General features: G+C 45.7%; 1 pseudogene; it reads left to right on the top strand.

Moving 5' to 3' along the window:
- The first annotated feature begins 1,984 nt into the window (after positions 1–1,984).
- LOC119382591 (putative nuclease HARBI1) lies at positions 1,985–10,708 on the top strand (annotated as a pseudogene).
- The last annotated feature ends 10,145 nt before the right edge of the window (positions 10,709–20,853 follow it).

Below are 20,853 nucleotides of genomic sequence, written 5' to 3'. Positions count from 1 at the left end.
TACAGACGCCGCTTAGACACCGCAGTTGTACGTCCTCACCCTCAAGCGCTTTAATTTTTCTTTCTTCTAATGTGTTGACATGCAAATAATAAGGACGAAAATTATCATCCCTAGCGTATGGTCCACTGTTCGATCTCACGCACTCGCCGCGTGCAAGTTGCTTAAAATTAGAATGAAATTATTCTCAATCGCGGGTACAATTACGTGTGTAAGTTGTTTCAACCTCCTCAAAAAGCCGAGTACGATATTCATTGGAAGTCAGTCGAAGCGAACGGCATACACGTTCTCTTTTAAACGCGTTACACAGTTTTATTTGGGCATCCGCAGCAGCTCTGCGGACGCAGCCTGCCAGCCATTCCCAATGACAGGCTGCGTCCACATATATGTAGTGGGCGCTCAACTGAAACTGTCTATTAATGCACGGCACCGCTACAACGACGCGCATCGTGGAGAAATGCACGCAAGAAACGCGCGCAAGCGCCTACAGAAGAAGGGGCGGTGCGACTAGAAAAGTTGCACTGGCGCCACCTGGATTTTTCTTCGCCAAGAGGAATGCCTGCACCCTCCCGTTCGCGCCACTAGGAAGTTGGTTCTAGTTCACTATAACCACAGTGCACCGCGCGTATTTCTGTCTGTGACGTCGACAATACTCGCTTTACCTCTGCAACGTCACAAGGGGCCTACGTCTACGTCATACTAGTGGTTATGTTGATAGGAGTTCAAAGTTCAGATGAGCACTCAGGCTTACTTGAAAAGCAAATTAAAATATCTTAAAGGCAACGCTCGTCACTCATAATCGGTCAGACGTGCCCCCGCATGCACGACTATGAAACAATGAACGACTTGTCACACAGAGGTATTGCGGAAAATATCCCGCAAGGCGGCAGATTAACTACCAATTTTGGCTTGCAGCGTAAGTTAATACTTCGCGTAGGCTAACCACCGAGAGTGCGAAGAAAGCGAAACCACCTTATGTCACAGAAGCAGGGTTTGCTACTTGTTGCATGCCCAGGAATTATGCATTGCGATAAGAAGCTAATGAGTGAGTTTGTTTCATTCTGTAGTCGTGTACTGCTGGCAACTGGCCAAGTCTTCCCACTCACCCTTCCTTCAGGACAAGCTGCGGTGACTAGCAGCATGCACGTTACTAGCGTGCAGATGCACCGTCAGAGTGGCCTGAAGGTTGCCGTGGAAGACAATGACAGGCACAAAGGGCAAAGTGGAGAGAACAGGCAAAGAAAGATTCACCTTTAAGAATAATAATAATAATATATTGCACTTTACGTACATCAACGGTATCATTATGAGGCACATTGTAGTCGGGATTTGCGTAAATTTTGACCATCTGGTGTTTTTAACGTGCACCTCCATCGCACTGTACACGGGCCACTAGCATTTCTCCTCCATGAGAATGTGAGTGCCGCGGCCGGGATCTTACCCTCGACTTTGAGGCCAGCTGCCGAGCACCGCAACCACAACACCGTCCCGGCGGGCAAAGCTTCAGCTTCATGATGTATCTTATCACCGCCATTATGAAGGCACAGTCACAATAATTCCTAAACTTTGGGAGTCTTCCGTGACTTTAATTCGTAGGTAATTTGCTACCTAAAGATATTAAGATTGACAATGGAAGTTCAGGAAAGAGTGGCACCTTATACTACAGGACTTTGTACATTCACAGCCACTGCAGTTATATAGCTCCTGAAAACTCTTGCGTAGTATGTCATTACGGCGGGTCTATAAATATCGAAAAGTTGTGTAGAGCACAGGTGTAAAGGCAGAGGCACTAATCACAAGTGCGACTATCTACTGCACTCTCACGTACAGGCTGTTGCACACTTAGGGGAAAACTTGGGAAAACTTCAAGCACGTTGCAACGTGCTCCGAGTTTTGCCTCATGTGTTAAGCAGCCTGTACATACACTCTGCCATGTCCCAGGAAGGCTGCGCCTATTTAGCACTGTACTAACCTCTGTGGTTCGGCCATGGTCAGCAGCTGTGCCCTTGGAATCCGATCGGCGGGACTTGTGCGCTGCATCGTGCCGGGCGAAGTGGCTGTGACCGCGACGGACAGCGACAAAGGCCAGGTAGCCCAGTGCCTGTGCAGCGCTGCAAAGGCGGTCCGTTTCGGGGCATTCGATGCAGGAACGAACCTCAGATAAGACAACGCGCCGACGCCATGTTCCAACTCTTGCTCCGTGCGCGTGCTGAAGCTGATGTAGCCGTCGCCCTTTGCAGTCGGCAGGCTGTCGGCAGTGAAAGGTAATGGAGCGCCCACGATTGAAGTACGGGAGCCGATAAACACGTTCCTTAGGCCCCATGTGCGCATCCTCCATGGAAACCACCGCGAACGACACCTTCGAAGAGACGTCCTGGATGGCTTGCGCACCCAGGCGTCAAAATATGTCAATTCCGCTACGATTTGGTGTTTTAAAGGCCCAGCCATTACAAAGCGCTCAGAGATATTTAATCATCATCGGGTGCAAAAGCATCATCAAATTGAGCAGATTTGTAGATTCGGGTGCTGCCTTACGGACACGTAGTGGAGCCTTCGCTGATTGGGCGTAGTGGGCACTTAACAAATGAACTTGCAGTAGGCATTCTAGGATTGTTTGAAACGGCCAACGTTAGGCGCAAGGTCGTTCATTTCCTGCGCGGTTGAGGCACCCACCGAGAATCGAAGCCAGCCTAGCATTTGAGAATGCGATGAGCACGCGGCCCGATTACGCTATCGCGCTCTACTCTTGAAGGCGAAGCTCAAGCGACCTCCAAGTTTTTTGACTGACCATGAAGAGTACATGAATAAAAAATGGAGAAGCTTGCACTAAGTCGCGCAATGCTTCAAAAAGTGAAGCTGGACGATACTGAAATCTAATCTGGTTGCTTCTAGGTTGCTGCTGAGCTTTAACTAGGTGATGTTAGGTTGTTTTCAGGTTGCTTCTCAGCGCAGAGATGTTCGACTTAAAGCACAGACTGTCACCGAAGCGACACGGATGTCCAAACTCCAGAGGCAGGAACTCGCGCTGAAACGGAGCGGTCGAACCTATACCATAGTTCTAGAGACACGTCGTCGTTCGCGCAGGCCTTCCATTGATTCGGGGTCTTCTGGCAGCCGCCGTTGCCTTTCCCCTTCCCTAGTATTCTGTCGTTGCGCACCGCTGAAGCACGGCGTAAAGATGCTCAAGCGAAGCTGAAATGTGCGGCCACGGTGTTTGTAACTGGGTTAATCACGACGATTTATGAAAGCTTTCCTCAATTACTGGTTACGTCTCTCTAGTTTTTACGGCCGGCCCAAGCAGATTCGCTGTTAACAGAAGCTAGGCTTTGTAGAGAAGCTGACGTGATTTGGTTACATAGGGATACCTATACAGGGTTTAATTTATGGAGGCTAAAGGAACCCTTCACGAGATTGAAATGAAGAGCTGGAGAACGCCTATATTTGGCGGCAACTTTTTAACATCAAATCTGTTCTTGGTCGAGCCTTTCATGTCCGTGATCCGTGGTAACGCTTGAGGGCATCATAAACGGGTGTGCGCCGCAGACATTGGGTAAATGCCACTAATAACCATTCATCCACTAAAATGAAGGCAACAGTTAGCCAAACAAACGGCTATGTGCCACTTAAATCTGTGCGGACTATCAGAAAGCTATTATCATTATAAGCGTGTATGTGCCTAGAAATTCGGTAAATCCCGCTACACACAACTTACACTAAAAGGGGAGATGGCAACCGTTATCCAAACAAAACGCGTTCTCGTTACCATAGCCACACTACTGTGACGTGATACTTTGTGTTATGAAAGGTGGTGGCTATGCTACTACCTCAAAGCTTAACAAAGATTGTTCAATAAAAAGCAGTGACAGAACATATCGGAGTTTCTTAAGCGAATGCTTCTTTGTAAACCTGTGTATAATAGAAGTATGGTAAAGATGCAATAAAACTATACTACCACCTCAAAGCTTAACAACGAGCGTTTAATAACGAGCAGTGGTATAACGTATCTGAAAGACTTGTAAAACATATAAATGCGTTAGCCTGACGAAATAAATGCCACCAGCTTCGACGTTTCATCGGTGTCCGCGAAGCGGAGCTGGTTGCATTTTTTGCCATCGTATAAGTTCAGGATATATTTCAAGCATGAAGTGAACAGTACGTTATGTCGATACATGTTGTCCTCATGTCGATAGCTCCCTTAGGACAGTCAAGGGCAACCATGACAGCGGTGAAAATTTCCGATTACAACCTGTGTATTTGCAGTAGGGACAGTGACAGCTGACGGCAATGTTTTACCAGTGCAGACTTAGTTGGCCAACCTCTGGATAAGCCGAGACTATCGAGAACCGAAGCATCGCTTACGCGTCAAATGATAAGGGGCTCCCCGATAACTCATTGACTATGCCGATCATCGCTAATTAGATTCCGACCAACTCGAGAGTACAGTAAGGGTGTACAGCACGCATCTTCTAGATAGGGAGTTTGAAGTACCGCTTTCTAGCCAGGCATTGTATTACCGGCTACTTCCAGCTGCTTCTGGATATTCGTAAGGCTTGAGCGCATTGCCGTACTTTCCGCGCCAACCATGGGAAGACGTACAATATTCAACAACACACTCACACTTGTTGAGCTGTTCTGAAGCCATGTAGCAATATAACTAAGCAATTTAACGAGCATATCATTCACCCTTCCAAGCGTTACTCAGGATACAACTCACTTCATTGGGATTATAGACTCCATTAACGAAGCACAAGCGCTCTCTTATCAGGTCATTGTGGCAAGATGACGCACCCGGTCCTTGTACAAAAATGTGCATAATAATGAAGGAATTGCAGTTGTCTCGAAGTCACTCAAGAGAAAGCAAGGAAGCGCAAAAGGTGGACGTTCGCCTCTCACTACTAAATCATTCCTTACACTAAGTTATTTTGGATTCGAATGTACCTACTACATACAAATATTTGCCTTTAGCATATGAGGTCCTTTTTCGCCTACATACGCGAACAATTTAACGCGAAAGCGTCAAAGAGCTCGTTTCCCAGAAATTCTGGCGTCGGCGTCGGCGTCGTTGGATGTGAGCGAAAAATCTGCGTTTTCCCTGAGCGAAAGTTCGAGATACATGCAAATAAATAAATATTAAAAACTTCGGTTAGAAAGGGAATCGAACCCAGGGCTTCTGCTGGGTTCTTCACCCTGGGTTCTGCACCAGAACCCAGGGTTCTGGTGAGCAGGTGTGACACCACAGAGCCACCCCAGTGGTTGAAACTGTTTCGGAGCAAACCCCATACGAATGTCATGTGCGAGGAGTGTCCTTCACGCATTTGAAAATTGCGTGACAAAAGCGTAGAACGCACCAGGCGCCAAAACATAGGTTTAGTTTCCAATGCCCCATTCGTCTAGTGAAAATAACTTCGTCGGCACTGTGGTTTTTTATAGAGAAAGGAAAATTAAAGCCGAGGCTCTACAGAAACCCGAGAGATCGCCAACAATACATAGATAGCACAAGTCGTCACGCGCGACACTGCAAGCAAGGAATAATTGTCGGACTGGCTAAACGCATATCGGGCTGGCAGCACAATCAATTTTGTGCCTAAATACTATCGAACGATATGAAGCAATGTGCGCCTTGCAAACCGCTCTGAGAAGCACCATGACTCATCTATCGACGAAATGTAAAGTTTCGAGAGCTTTTAGCGGATGCAAACGTATGCCCCCTGTGTGTGGCCGACATAGCAGGTTGTTCACTCCCCACATGTAATGCGCGTGCTATCACCTTCAAGATGGCTTTAAAAGGCCCCTAAATAACATCCGATAACTTTTCAACATTTCAAGTAAACGGTCGCATCGAGTCCAGAATGCCGTCACGATCAACAATTTCATCTCCAAGCCTTTCGGTTATCCTCAGCTTTCACCATGACGTCAACATTCTCGTCCGCTCGTCATCCACAAAAAGAACCTATCTGTCTGATCGCAGATGCCCGCGCTCACCGCTCTTCCTCCTCGCACGGTGAGGAAGAGCACTCGACCAGCAGAAGAGACGAGCAGACGAACGGAAGATAGCGAAGGAAGACTGAAATGAGCGAGGGCCTCTTTTGGATCCTCTGTCGAAAAACGAAAAACCTCTTCCAAAAACGTTCACGGCTACGTGTTCGATGTAGACTCGTGCACAACTGTAACGCACCCAGTGAATTTTGACCTCTGGGTGGTTTAGGGAGCCTTTAAAGCTGAAAGCACCGCAACTGGCTCCACCACGTAAAATCCAGATTTACTTGCACAAGTCGAAACGCTAATGAGCATGGAACGCTTTCAGCTAACGTTGTCGGCGACCTCTAAGTGATCTCGGGTCGAAAGCGAGCGCCGTTATGCGGGCACTGAAAGCAGATATCCAGGCACTCAGACACAATGAAAGCATCTTGGCATCTGACCAAACATTTAAAACAGAGCGTCGTGTGGCACGGCGCCTTTCTAATGGACTTCATTACTTACGCTATTTACTGCTCAGAGAGGTTACAAAAACTATTGCTTCAGAGTTCTTCTTAATGTTTGTTCAGGATATCACTCAAGTTGTAGCGTCTACTACGCTGACGTTCCATCTGCGATTTCCAATTGTGACGTTTCAAAGCAGATAACAGCTACTTGCCACCGCCAGGTACACAGAAGTGTACAATTTATTTTCACCTTTTGGTGCTTAGACCGAATTATGCGTGCTCGGAGGCTGGCGCAGGTAAATAACTATCACTGCCTCCGAAGATGGTGCCACGTTGCACGACCACACCGCGCATACTATGCTGGGGCGAGAGGAGACTTCCATGAGGTTTAGTTCTAAACAGGTTCGTTCCAGCTGAGTAAGCTCTCAGGCCTGCGTCACGTCGTTGCTGCAGACGCTTGGCAATGATTAAAAGCTTACGCCTCACAGGCACAGGAAGCAATCGAGTGCATACGGACCAATGCACAGTACGGGTTGGTGTGCCCATGTGAACATGGACTGTAGCCATTGTAAGGGGGGACGCGGGAATTGTTAGTAACTTTTTTGATTTCTTGACACAGAGTGCTGACATTTATCACACACACTGAAAATCATATTCAAGAGGCAATAGTAAATACTGATGAAATTATCTTCATTTATTCCTTGTTTTATAAGGATTTACATGTTCCTTGCTGGCGGAAAGCATGGCACAGTCATGCAACGTGCTAGCAGGCTGCCACTACTTCGTATCTTTGCCCACGTACTGTTTTTACTTAAAGACAGTGTTGGATTTTCTTTAGAGCTCTAATAATTTTCTGCTGAACATTGCATGCAAATGCATGTGTCCCAGCTGACCGTGCATTCCAGTAATTATGAAATAAGAAAATTACGAAAGTTTAAACGAACGTTTCAAGACTGTGTTGAAGTACAGCACAGTCTATGGATTACAATAAAACAAACAGCATAAAAATCGGTCCAGCCATAGTTGTGCTATGCTTTCAACAAGAGAAGTGGCAGGCAGCAAAACATGAAATAGTTGGCGCAAGGTTGCAACTGAGAAGTTTCTTAGTTGCAACCTTGAACCACGTATTTCAAGTACCGATGCACCAACTAGCCCAACATAACGTACAGAAATTTTTTTTAGAAAATGGACAACAAAGATTTGGTTCGAGTTACGCTTTCAGCGTGACCTTTAGATACTGCGTAAATAAGAGACCGCGGAGGCCACAACGAGTGTTTTCCAAAAGTTTATTTTTTTTAGCTATCTTCGCGATTTGATCCCCGCGTCCCCCCTTGAGTGTGGCTATTATCATCTCCAAGCACTCTGCTTTGCCGGTAGCGATTTCAACCTTACATCTGCGTTCGACTATGCGAAAGCCAGCCATTTTTTACATGCTGGAAGGCTGACTGTGTCACATTCAGTACATTGAAGAAAGAGGGCAACAACTCAATGTTATGGCATCTTCGACAATTCGCACCGGGGCGGACCAGTGCGCACCGGTGCGCCTGTATGTCTTCGATAAATTGCACCGGTGCGCATCGGTGCACACCCACTGTCCTCGGTAAACAGACCGCACCCTGTGGGGGCACTTTTTTTGTTGCTCCGAGAAAATTGGCGGAGCAGCGCTGTGCAATCCCAGAATTCATTGCGTGCCGCACGCGTTGCAGACGGTCAGCAGACGACGCGGACCGGTAGGTATGGCGACAGCAAGAAAGCTAGCGCGCCTCGAGTTTTTGAAGGCGGTCTTTTTGTCCAGTTCGTCTGATGATGACGACAGTGAAGATGAAATCTTGCTCAGCTTGGCTATCAGACCCAGCGATGAAACGTCGAAAGTGCGCGACTTCGTGGGGGAAATTGACAAGCTCTATACATACATCGACGTGAGTAAATATATATATATATATATATGCTCTTTAACAGAGGTGAATTCGTTTTGATTGCGATGTACTTCGATTCCATTCAATTCCCGAAACACTTCCGAGTTCCAAGGGACAGGGCTTGTTGCTGAGCTAGTTGGTTCATAACTTGAGGATAAACTGTAACGACGCAAAGAAGACGCAAAGATAAACTGTAACGACGCAAAGCCTCAATTCAGCTTTGATTAAGTCATGTGAGCACCGTCTTGTTGCGGGATTTAGTAATCAGATTAACAGGCTGAAAGACGCTCGATTTCCTCCCTCCGTTATCACGGGTGTGTGCGAAAGCCTCTTGCAGAAGTTGAAACGTGGAAGAAAAGTGCAGGAGCCAAAAGAAAAAAATGAGTACGCACGTAATTCCTTACGTTCACCGGCTCTCGCACAATATAAAGAAGATCGCAGCCAGATATAGTGTGCGCATTGTATTTTCCGCTCCATGCAAACTGGCCAGGATTTGCCCTTTGATGGCGGATAAGCAGCCGGCTGCTTGCTCCAAGAAGCACGCCACGCGATACACCGAGTGTGTCAGCAATGTGGTATATAATATTCCCCTAAGCTGCGGTAGGGTGTACATCGGCCAAACAGGCCGGTGTTTCAACGATCGTGCAAGGGAGCACCGCTTGGTGGTTAGCAGCAACATGGGCGGGCACTTGGCAGACCACTGCAAGCGCTGTGGTTGTGCGCCACACTTCAGCCAAACCACGTTTCTCAGGAGAGCAAACAGCCGCACTTAAAGGGAGACAATTGAAGCGTTTCTAATAAAAAGGGCAGGTAGCCAGTGCGTTAGTGCCCCATCACTCGATCTAAGCGAGAAAGAAGCTATCTTTTTGAAAGATAGCATTTAGACATGTAGAGTTTAAATTGTGTGATATTCATTTTGCCTCTCACTAGGGTTGGCACGTGTTCATAGGTGCTGGCATGTTTTTATAGTTCGATCGCGTTAGTGCAGTTCCGGCGCATGCCTTGCCTCTGTATTTATGGCTCATGATGAATTGTAAGTTCTGCGATGTCTCAATTTCTGTTATGGGATTCCTTGCTCGGCAGCGTATATAAATCGGCGCGGTATCTGATAATAAACAGTTGGAAGTTGGCGCCCGTGTCTGTCTGTTCGTGTCTTCGCTTCGTCCCCGTCTTCTTTGCGTCATTACAGTTTATCTTCCAAGGAACGTATGCTAGAGCCTTATAGCAGACTACGAGAGCTCCCAGTTCTACCCGAAAGCTGAGCGAGGACGTAGGCCGGAAAAGACTCCAGAAGAACATGTTTTGTCGTTCCTGCGGTAATTGTTTTGCTACAGATTTTTTACAGCATCTGCGTACAACAATCAGCTAAGCAGAGTAACCTTGTGCAGGTTTGCTGGGAATAAAGCTTCTCTTAGGGCCGTTTCCGTGCTGTTTGGCATGGCGGAGAGCACTCTCCATGACATCATCGACCGTGTGGCCACAGCATCAGCACCAGGTTTATACACTTCCCCGCAACTAAAGAAGAGAAAGTGTTGTCGAGCATCAGGTTCGAGCAGGTAATGGCGTTCGTCATAAACAGTCAGTCATCTCAAGCGTGTGCGTGTGAGTTTTTAGGGAGTGCCATGTGAAAAGCCGCTCTCTGTCTCTCTCTTTCCACACACACACGAGTTGCAAGGTCCGACATTTAACGTCCCCCTGTTCTAGTTTGCAGGCTTTCCCGGAGTGTTGGGGTGCATCGACGGTACTTACGTAGAGACAAGACGTCCAGCCCACAAGATCGCGTCCACGTACACGAACAGACACGACAAGAAATCGTACAATGTACAAGCAATCTGCGATAGCGACAAAAAGTTTCTGGGCGTTTTTCTGGGAAATACGGGAAAAACACATGACTCGGAAGCCTTCAAGCGATCTTTTGTAGTGAAAGACTTGCCCGGGATATGTGAGGGAGACCAATTTCATATATTAGGTGATGCGGCGTACCCTTTGAGGGAGTATTTGTTAACGCCGGTCCGCGACTATGGCAACATCACACCAGATGAGATTGAATACAACTTGCGGCACAGCAAAACAAGAGTGCGCATCGAAAATGCGTTCGGTCTACTCAAGGGACGCATCAGGCAGTTATTGTACCTAGAATTTTGGTCCGTAAAGAGAGCCGCATTATTCATATTTGCTTGCTGTGTGCTCCATAATTTGTGCATACAAGCAGGCGACACGGAGTTGGTAGATGACACTGGCTGCTTACAGAACGACAGTAAACCAAACCCAAACAATCTTTTCGCCAGCGAGGACCCAAAAAGGGAGAAAGTTCTTCGCCGGTTGGGTGAATTAAAAAGTAAAAAAATAGCGCGTCGTTTTAGTCAGGCATAGACGAAAAGTTGGATATGTTGTGGCACAGAACACGACGGAACAGCAACATACGGACTGTACGCATGGCGCCAAGTCTGTGTTACCTAATGTGTGCACACAGTCTGTGGATTTTTTTTGTGACAACGCTGTCATTGTCGGATTCAGTGATGAGATATCATTGGTCTGCTCGGTTACAGACTGCGGTTATCGATGGCATTTCTCCCTGTGTAACCGTTATGATATAATTAGTTTGTGTAAACAGTTTGTCTCCATTTCTTTGTAGTTTCCCTATATGTATATTGTCTGTGCTTTGTTTTATTGTCTCTTCCTGCTTGAAAGTAATTATGCTATTCCCGCAAAATATGAGCTCAGCGTTGTTTCATTAAACGCTCAGTTGACAGTACCGCTTCGTATTGTCTCTTTCTGTGACCAGTGTGCTTTTGCGGTTGCCTTTGCTAATCACCAACTGGCCTGCACCCACACTCTTCTAAGCCACAAAGTGAACTTAATAAGTTCACACGTTTTTGTGTTCGTAAAATTACTTATAAAGGACTGGATGACACGGCAAATCAAGGTAACCTATAAGCGTAGAGGACTTACCAACCGATTTATTTATTTATTTTGCACATATACACTGTCCACTGCCTTTTCATTTTCAGGCTTTGTGCAAGAGCAGGCACACGCAAATTGTGCGCACATGTGTCAGCAATACATATATTCCAGTCGACAAAAAAAAGAACAATACATATGCAAACCTTATATATCACATGGGAAATAAAACAAAATAAGTTGGAATAGAATACCTTCAAGTTCGCTTCCTGGCAAGAATAAATATCCGTATGTACCTGACATTAAGCGTCATTTTTTTCAGCTGCCAGAAAAGACCTGAATAAATCCATCTTTTCTTTGTGCCGGCGTTCCCTCTGTTGCTCACGGTCTTCATGTATCTTCCACATCATTTCAGCTAATGCGTTAGGAGCTCTCTTTTTCGGAGCTGCCGCTTTGGCTACTGCGCTTGCAGTTGCTGCTTTGAACTCTACTCTTCCTGGTCCCCTTAGGAGATCCGGCTTCAGGCTGTCATCGGCAGCCTCTATCTTTCTGAACTATTCGCTATATTCCTCTTGAACTGGCTCGACGCCAGAGGAACTGTTATGGGCGCGTTGATGCCACTTCCGTTTTTTGACAGTCTTGAATCTGTTCTTGCATTGTTCTGGCGTTTTGGGAAGGCCAAGGGTGTTTTCAATGTCGAAGAATATGGCCCTCCACATGGCCTTCTTGCTCTTGAAAAGCTTCATTGGGCCCACACATCTAAGGTACTCGTGATATTTGTCCAGGAGGAGTTTGGTTTCCCCCTCGGTCCATTCGCATGAAGCGTTGTCATTTCTTGCACAATCTGAAAATGTCCAAATAAAGTTGTGTAACTCCAATGAAAAGTACTAAACTACTACATTGCAAGCGAGCTAGCATCGAATAGAAAATGCGGCGCATGAACCGATGGTAGGTATGAAATTATAATTCTTAATTAATTGCCGTTAGTTAATGTAAAACATGTGCTACAAGTATTCACCGCTATGTAAGACATGTGCTAAGGCCATGGAAGAAAAGCGGTTGCCTTTTCATCTTGAAACACGGTGGTTGTCTTACGCATTGATGGTGCTCGATAATGATATCCAATTTCGCGTGTATGCAGTTATCGCTCAACACAATCATCAAAATATTTGCGAATCTTAAATTTTGCGGAGAGCCCTCAGCTATCTAGCAGTATGTAGACTACAGGGCTTGGGCGCAGTGGTGTACGTGCATATATACGCGTACATTGCAGATAGCGTACATTTTCAACCCGCTCCCCTAAAAAAAATAAATAAATAAAAAATAATAAAAATATTGCATTCTGTGTGCATATAAAAATACTCAGACGAACGTACAGTGACACTCCATGTGAATTGCAACGCGACGTGGCCACCGTTAAATGGGCATACATATAAATGCTGTATACCACCGGCAAACGTACGTGAAATTGGCTTTGGAAATACCATAAGACAGTGTTCAGGTCCCCAATTGTTTTCTATGCCGGCGCTACCATGCAGTGTTGAAGCCACTTTGACCTCGGGCAGCATGTTGCAAGTCATATTGGACGGGACTGTACATACAGGGGGGCCAGACGACAACTTCTCCCGAAATAAAATTCTGAGTACGTACGCATCTGGCTGGCTGCAGAGACCCACCCAAGCTTGTGGGTTTAGTGTGGCCTGCAGAACTCGCTCCAGCGGTTGACTCGTCGTCACTGTCGAGAAGCACCGGTGGCCCTACCACCGTTGACACATCGGCGCTCACTTGAGAAGCGGACGCCGGACGGACAGCTTCAGGCGCCGGTGCACTGCTGACAACTGCTTCCTTCTTCACATCGACAGCTTGTCGTCTCGACGCCTCAATGAGGGACGTGGCCAGTGTACTTGCTTTTTATGGGTCTGTTTGTCATAATAAAACACAACAGAAGTCACGCGTACGTCGTCGTCTGCTCGTTACCTATCTGCTGCATGCATTGCGAGTACTTTCTTGAGCGGTCAATTACTTAACCGATAGAATTTCATCCAGTTGAGGCTTTGTCATTACAACTGAATATTTTTTGCCGTCAACAAAATTACGTCTACTGACGTGCTCATCGTGGAGCACACGATGCAAACCGCCGGCCAGAGCACAGTGGGGCGCATAGTTCAAAGCACGCGCGTCACGCTAGGCGGCGCTAGATGTGCGCTCCGAAACGGTGCATCTTATCTTCGGTATTAATTCCATTTGCCCCTCCAAGGAACCGGGGCCTTTTGCCCCCTTTTGGTTTTGGGGAAGTTCTCGACTGCTCCGGGGCACAATTACCGAAGATACTATTAGATTACACAGAATCATGCAGAAACGGCTAAGCATCGAAGGCAGTAGCTCCGCATTTCAACAAAGCAGGTCACCTTTTCGGTAAAGTCAAGTTTTCGGTATTCTAGTGAAACTTGCGCTCTCCCACAAAGAGAAGATATAGAGTAATATCTCATTTACAATTCGAACGCACTCGAGTCAGTTGGTATAAACGCTTCGAAGAAAACTGCTGAGTCTAGGCGACCTAAAGAACACAACTAGGACCAGTGACACGTTCAAGTCTCTCTGACGCATTTTTTTTTTCTTTGACACGGTGCTTTCGATGAAAAAGTTATTTCCAGTTGGTGCTCATTCTATGATTCGGCTTCTATGGAAGACAACAATAACCCTATTTTCTGCAGTACTAGAAGCATAATGCATCCTTCCAGTCTCCTCATTAGGAGACCAACACAGATATTCACCCTCTGAATCCCTCTGCCCTTTTTTTTTTGCTCCCCTCCTATGTTACACCACCCATTCCCACTTGTCACGCCAACCACTCGCTCCTCACTAGCCGCCTCTTCCCTTTGTTTCTTTTTCCTTCGGGCTGCTGTCTTAACGAAGAAAAAATCTAGTTTGCGCAATGTTGGCTCCTACAGATTCCCTGTACCACTATTATTGCAATAACAATTGTATAAACACTCTCGGTGGGTTCTTGCCGTCGCCGTCGCGTCCCGTAAATGTATATTAATGTATATATATACCGGGTGTTTCAAGAAATGCGTCCAACACCCTCAAAACTCAGGGAAAGGCCATATTTGCTCGCTGCCCTCACAGTTGCTTTTTCTGTAGCGGCAGGCATCTTAAGATCGTTAAATAGATCATTTGGGAAAGTAAATGAGAAAGATAAATTAACTAACTTTTTAAGCACCGGAGTTAGCGGTTATGTCAAATGAGAGAATTGAAAGTCATGCGGAGAACCCAACGCAGCTTTGAGATATTGAAAAAGCGGCCTCTTGTAATTATTGTGGCGTAATGAAATTCAACCAAATTCAAAAGCGAAAGTGAAACCGAATCACCGAACAACCGGACGACCAGAATGATGTCACTGTTCAAGACAACGATTACAGAGCGTTGTTCTTCCGCGTTCGTTAACGTATGTGCGCCAAGCGTGCTATAACTGCAAGCGCCGCCCGCACAGCCACACAATGAAGTCGGTTGATGGTTGATATAACGACCTTCACTCATCCTGGGCGTCTCAGAAGAATATGGCAGTTGCTATCTTCCGAGTTTAGGTTTCGCCGCTGAATTTCATTACCTTGCAGTTATTACTGCAGGCCACTTTTCCGAAACCTGAAAGCTGGAATGGGCTCTTCGCCTGAAGGACTTGAATAACTTACATAACCGCCTAACTCCACTAATTAAAATGTTATGCAACTTAAATTCCTTAATTACTGTCCCAAATGATGTCTTTAGCCATATTAAGATACCTGCGGTTATAGAAGTAATTGTGATGATGGTATGCGTTTAACGTTGAGGCAGTAACGCGTTTATTAGAAGATTGCAGCAGCTGAAGCGATCAGCGGTCCAAGCCGAGAAAGCGCGAGCACCAACAACAACCGTCTTCGTCTTCTTCTTTCGTTGGCGATCTTTCGCAGCGAAAGAAGAAGACGAAGACGGTTGTTGTTGGTGCTCGCGCTTGCTCGGCTTGGACCGCTGATCGCTTCAGCTGCTGCAATCTTCTAATAAACGCGTTACTGCCTCAACGTTAAACGCATACCATCAAGTGGTGGAGAGTGCTGTTCTCCATCCTGGAACTCCGCAGCCGGACTCTACTTTCCCCTTCAACAATGCCGAACGATGCTACCACACCCCAAGCTGCCCGCTGTCCCGGTGTTCCAGAGCGGGACCCCGTCATTTTCAGCGGTACTGATGAGCAAGACGTCGAGGACTGGCTCTCTCTTATGAACGAGTGAGTGTCAACAACAGGTGGGATGACAACGAGAAACTTGGCCGCGTCCACTTCTACCTGAGAGGAGTAGCGGAACTCTGGTTGAACAACCACGAGGCTGAGATTTCCAACTGGGCCTCTTTCAAAACGACCTTCGCGGACGTATTCGGCCGACCAACCGTGCGCAAGCTCCGCGCAGAACAGCGCTTGCGTGATCGCGCCCAACTGGCTGGCGAGTGCTTCACTTCGTATATTGAGGACGTCGTAGGCCTCTGCCGCCGCTTCAACCCTGTCATGTCCGAAGCCGATAAAGTCAAGCACATCTTGAAGGGCATTGAGGACGATGCGTTCCACATGCTTGTGGCGAAAAACCCTGAAACAGTCGCAGACGTCATTCAGCACTGCCAGAGCTACGATGAGTTGCGAAAGCAGCGCATTTCCACGCGACGTCCTAGTTCGGACACGACCATCACGTCAGCAGCGACCGTTGGCGCAATATCTTCGGACCCGGCGGTCTTGACACAGCAGATTCAGCAGTTTATCCGAGAGGAAGTGGCTCGCCAATTGTCTCTTGCGACCTTTCTCCCAGGCAATACTCATGGGCTCACTTCATCGCTGCGACAAACCATCGAAGAGCAAGTCTCCGAGGCACTACCGTCCACGTACCAGCCACCGCCTGTATCCGCGCCCCTCACCTACGCTGACGTCGCGAGAAGGCAGCCACATGCGCTGCCACCGATCGCGGACACTGCTCCCCAAACAAACGCATTTTACGCAACGCGGGCGCCGGCAGGCCCGCACGTTCCTCTTTATCGCCGTCCTGCAACGCCTTCCAATAACCCTTGGCCCACATCGGATAACCGGCCAATCTGCTACCACTGTTGTCTACCCGGCCATGTTGAACGGTTCTGTCGCCGGCGCGTCCCTCGTCCAGGTACCATCGATGACAGCTACAGCTACGTCCGCCCAGAGCCACCACAGTCAATGCCTCCACACGCTACTTCAGACACCTCTTCATCGAACCGCCGCGCCTTGAACCCACGTCGATCGCCCTCCCCGCGACGACGTTCGCTTTCGCCTATGGTTCGTCGACCACCACCCGCCCAAACGGAAAACTGACCATCGCAGTTCCGGAGGCAAGAACTGCGCCGCTGTCGAACTCTACAAGGCCTCGTTCTCTACCTGCCAACGAAATTTCTGTGTACGTTGATGGTGTTGCCGTGCAAGCATTAGTCGATACTGGAGCTGCTGTATCTGTATTGAGTGAAGCAATGTGCCACAAGTTAAAAAAAATTACGATTTCGCTTTCTGGCGTCTCCCTGCGCACGGCAACCGCGGATCACGTAAAGCCTTCTATGACGTGTACGGCTCGGCTACTCATTCAGGACGTTTTCTATGTGGTCGAATTCGTTGTCTTTTCGCAGTGCTCGCACGACGTCATATTAGGCTGGGACTTCCTTTCCACACATCATGCCGTTGTTGACTGTGCCCACGCCGAGCTAGAATTATCAGCGATCGCCGAAGTCGATTCTTGCAAGTCTTTTTCTCGTGTCCTCGTCGCCGCGGACACGGACATCCCACCTTTGTCTTCTGTTCTTGTGCCGGTATCCTGCGACTATGCTCCCTTCTCTAGCGCCATGTTCACGCCATCAGCAGACTTTGCCTCTCGCAAGAACTTCATTCTTCCCTTTGCTCTTCTCACGATCGTCGACTCTTGCGCAACCATTTATGTGACGAACCTGCTTTCCGTCCCCGCCACATTATTTCGCGGAGAATGTATAGGCCGACTTGAGGACATTGATTTTGTTTGCGCCAGTCAAATGCCCGATCGCACGACAAGCCTCCAGGTCGACAGTGTCAATTCCGTTACCACGTCCGACGCATCCTCCCTGGACGTCTTCCTTCCATCAATTGATTCGGAACTTCCTGTTGCTCAACGGACCCAACTTTTGAAGCTCCTCGACCGCTTTCGGACGTCTTTCGACTACAAGCAACCCACTTTTTTTTTCATGTTTGATACTACATGAAGGATGGCGGGAGTAAAAGCTGCACTAAAACAGCTTGACTAGCTCCCGCTACCTAAAAATGAATGGGTCAGAAGCACTGGCATAAATATAAGGTAACAAAAGCATACTATACAGAAATATGGTAATGTCAATCAATATAATTACATAATCTATACGTAAACAGGATACAACAGTTTCCATGAAGAGAAAACAAAACATCAGAAGCTTAAAAAGGCTATGTATACATGTGTTACAAAATTCATAAGAGGTCAAACTGATACAAAAGAGTAAACGACATCATGATACAATTTATAAGAACAATGATGCAACATTTTTTGTGGTCATGTTTTCTATATTTACATCAATGCTGCTTAAATAATTCAGCATTCTGGGAATAGCATTGCGTACCATTTGGTCACCATATTTTGTGCGTGATCGTGGTATTGACCAGAGGTTATGCTTACGGGTATCATATTTATTCTCCGAAGGCTGTAGGTTGGCTAAATCAGATAGTACAGTTTTTTGCTTCAGCTCTTTTTTTATACTCCTACAAATGTTGTAATTGTAAAGATTTTGAAAACTGATTAGCTTATATTTTTGTTGCATGTATATAACTGAGTGATAAGGTTCTTTCTTAGCGATAATTTTTAGGAATCTATTTTGAAGTCTACTGAGCTTATCAATATTTGTTTGTGTTGTGTCACCCCACACCATAAAGCAATAGTTAACATAGGACAAAAACAAAGAATGATAAATAATAAGTATTGTTTTTAACGGAAGTAGATAATTGTTGCGATAAATTATACCAAGTACACGTGCCGTTTTTGTCGCTACTTGCTCTACTTGTGCGTCCCATAGCATGCTGTTTGAAAATACGACACCTAATGTTTTCACATTATCCACCATTTGAATCAGATTGTTATTAAGATAGAGCGGAGAAGTTACTTGTACCTGCTTGCCTTTTGCTCGAAACATAACCGCTTTGGTTTTTTCTGCGTTTATTAATAGCCCATTGGAACATGCCCACTTAAATATCTTCTCTAGTATATTATTTCCTCTTTGAATCAACTGGTCAGTATCATCATGTGCAAAAAATATGCTTGTATCGTCAGCATAAATAACAAATTTTGCTGAAGGATCTATATTTACAATGTCATTTATGTATAAATTAAACAAAAACGGACCTAATATACTGCCCTGAGGCACTCCGAGATAGTTTGGTTTAGTCGTCGAAGAAAAATTGTTTATACACACGTATTGTTTCCTTTCACTTAGGTATGAGTCAAACAAGTCTAAGGCAACACCTCGTACACCGTATAAATCTAGCTTACGTAAAAGTAACTGTCTATTCAGAGAGTCGAAGGCCTTGCTGAAATCGATAAAGATACCGAGTACTAGTTGTTTACATTCTATGCTATTCAAAATGAACTCTTTCTGATCAAGTAGAGCAAGCTCAGTCGATCGATTTTTCCTGAAACCGTATTGTGCGTCACATAAGATATTATGTTTGTTAATAAATTCTGCCAGCTGGGAGTGAAGAATTTTTTCTATTATTTTAGAAAATACTGGCAAAATTAAGATGGGTCTATAGTTTGCTAAATTATTCTTATCTCCCTTTTTGTACAAGATGCACACTTCAGCAGTTTGAAGTATCGCAGGAAAAATTCCTTTCTCCAGACAGAGGTTAATGATTTCAGAGAGTGGTTGTGCAATTATTTCGGCGGCGTATTTAATTGGTTTGATTTGAAAATCAAAACAATCACAACATTTACTATTTCTAAGCCGCATGATTGTTTTATATACCTCGCTTTCACAAGTAGGTCTTACAAACATAGTACTTGGGCATTTATTCGAAACGTATGACGTTGCATCAAGAGATGTTTCTGGAAAACTAAGTTTACTAGATAATCGTTAAATGTATTAGATAGGTTACTACCACTAATAACACAACCATTAATTCTAATTTCTGTAATTACGCTATTTGAGTTGGGTGTTCCTAGCACTTTATTGATGTTTTTCCAAGTAGAAGCAGAATTACCAGCTGATTGCATAAAAATGTTATGAAAGTAGTTTTGTCTAGCCTTTTGGATGTCTTTATTTAGATGATTACGAAATTTTTTGAAGTTGCTAAGTAGCTGTGGGTCACGAGAAACTAGAAATGCATTATACATTACATTCTTTTCATTAATTTGATGCAACAGGCCCCGTGTGATCCATGGCTTCCTAATTTTTTTAGATGGGCGGTGGGTAATCCGAGGGAAGTTATGGTCATATAATTCCTTGAATTTTTCTATGAATGTATTGACAGCAATGTTCGGGTTGTCATTTGCGAGAATGTCGTTCCAGGACGTATGAACTAGTTCCTGACGAAAATTTTCAAGATTTTTGGTTGTTATAGAACGCAATGGTATAGAAAGTCGTTTCTTTTTTATTCGTTGCGTAATAACTAAAAATATGGGAAGGTGATCGCTTATGTCGCATGAAATGGTCCCAGCTTTAATATTCTCAGAACTAACGTTCGTCAGAAAGACATCGATTAATGTAGATGAATTGGCAGTAACCCTTGTTGGCGTATTAATCATGTTAGACAATCCAAAGCTATCAAACAAACACGTCATCTCATGTTTAGAAGTTTCATTAGACAGCATGTCAACATTAATGTCGCCGCCACAAACAGTTACATGGTTATAACCATTATAACCAGGCATAGAAAATGGGTTATCATCATTCGTGTACCAAGTTTCAGTCAGCATTATGATGTCAAAGCGGAAATGAAGCTCTGAAAACAAGGAATCTAGCGATGCATATTTGTTTCTCGCGGACTGGCAGTTTAGCTGGAAAAATTTTATGCCGGGCATATAGTTGTCTCTAATGTATTTATGCAGATCTGATGGTAAAATGAACATGGTTCCTAAAAAGTAAAGTTATGATCGACTCTCATGTTTCAAGCCAATTTCGCGAAATCCTCCCTTCTCTTTATAAGAACGGCAGGAAAACCATCCTTGCGTCTCATTAGAACTTTGCCGTTCGCACACCACACAAAACGGACGTCTTTCTCACGTGCCCATTGTTTTGCCTCCCAAAGTAGACTTCGCGTTTGTTTGGTTAAGTTCTCTTGAATCATCACTTCAGATTTGGCATCCCTGAGCTTCTTACGACCATGAAGCCAGCTGTCTCAAACTGACTGTCGTGAGAAACGTACAATGATGCCGGGGGCCTGTCCGCCTTAGAAGGAAGGCGGTGTATTGCGGTAACATCATTTCCTGTCAGAGCAGGCATCGCAATTGACGCAGCAATTGTATTGACCTTTTCCAGCAAGTTCTCATGCTCAGTCTTACGGATCCCATGAAACTCCAGATTTAGCTTTC

The sequence above is a fragment of the Rhipicephalus sanguineus genome, chromosome 1 (genome assembly GCF_013339695.2).
Source record: "Rhipicephalus sanguineus isolate Rsan-2018 chromosome 1, BIME_Rsan_1.4, whole genome shotgun sequence".
Classification (NCBI taxonomy): Eukaryota; Metazoa; Arthropoda; class Arachnida; order Ixodida; family Ixodidae; genus Rhipicephalus; species Rhipicephalus sanguineus.
The sequence above is the reverse complement of the archived record's forward strand: the minus strand, read 5'-3'. Positions and strand labels throughout refer to the sequence as shown.